The sequence below is a fragment of the Pyxicephalus adspersus genome, chromosome 10 (genome assembly GCF_032062135.1).
Source record: "Pyxicephalus adspersus chromosome 10, UCB_Pads_2.0, whole genome shotgun sequence".
Taxonomy (NCBI): Eukaryota; Metazoa; Chordata; class Amphibia; order Anura; family Pyxicephalidae; genus Pyxicephalus; species Pyxicephalus adspersus.
In genome coordinates this window covers 29,096,454-29,097,521 of record NC_092867.1, presented here as the reverse complement: position 1 = coordinate 29,097,521, position 1,068 = coordinate 29,096,454, and the positions used below count along the sequence as shown (strand labels likewise).

Here is a 1,068-nt window from a genome sequence, read left to right as displayed (position 1 = left end):
ACAGGTTGTATGATATTTTGATAATTGATAAAGGCTGACATATAATTTTATATTAGTGTCTTCCCCAGCCCTTTTTTAGCTGGGCCCACCACCTGGCACTTTCAGTAGTTTTGGGTGGATACTGAAGAGTTGGGTCACAAACATTTCTAGGTTGAACACTGTGTTACTTTTTTATTTTTTTAAAGGTATATGTTAATCTGTCAACCTATAAAATTAGTAAGCACGTCTTTTATGTACAAACTCCAATATCTTCTATCATTGCTTCATAGTGCCATGCAGAGGATATAAATGAAAAGACAATGCACACTCTGATAAAACAAAATACAGAGTACAAACTGATGGTATGCTGTATATATACTAAACATAGGTTTGTTTAAATCTTGCCTAAACCAAAATACTGAAGTTTTTTATAGGCTTTATTGTGATAATGTAAATTTAAAAATATTTACAATGTAATCCCGCTATGAAGGTCTTTTTATAGACTCTTTTTGTTGTTGGGTGACAATGATTTGCCAATTGTGCTCATGCTATGTCATTCTTGTTTAAGTCTGAAAGGAGTCATGCCATCACACATTCTGTTCTACAGGATTCAGACATGTTGGTCTGCAATTACCCATCAGACACCAGTCTAGATTAAGGCAGTGCACTCAATGAAGAAAAAACTAGGAGGAACTAGGAAACTACAAACAACATACATAGAAAACATATGAAACTAGTGTTTTATGGTAAATAGTTAGTCAGGTTCAAAAAAGACATAAGTCCATCAAGTTCAACCACTAGGGAAATAAACATATTCCAGAAAACCCTATAGGACATAGTTGGTCCAGAGGAAGGCAAAAAAACCCTGGTACAGTTTGCTTCAACAGGGGAAAAAAATTTCTTCCTGATTGCATGAGGCAATCGAATGTTCCCTGGATCAACGTTCTGTACTACTATAGATTCTAGTAGTTCTTTCTTTAAAATCCTTAATACCCAGTTTTTTTTTATGCTTCTAGAAAAACATCCAGCTTCTTCTTAAAGCAATCTATAGTAGTTGCTGAAACTACTTCCTGTGGGAGCCGATTCCAC

General features: G+C 34.9%; 1 protein-coding gene across 2 annotated transcripts in view; it reads left to right on the top strand.

Moving 5' to 3' along the window:
• Window positions 1-1,068, top strand: part of RNLS (renalase, FAD dependent amine oxidase) — a 112,378-nt gene that overhangs the window by 58,627 nt on the left and 52,683 nt on the right. The gene's annotated exons all lie outside the window — the stretch shown is intronic.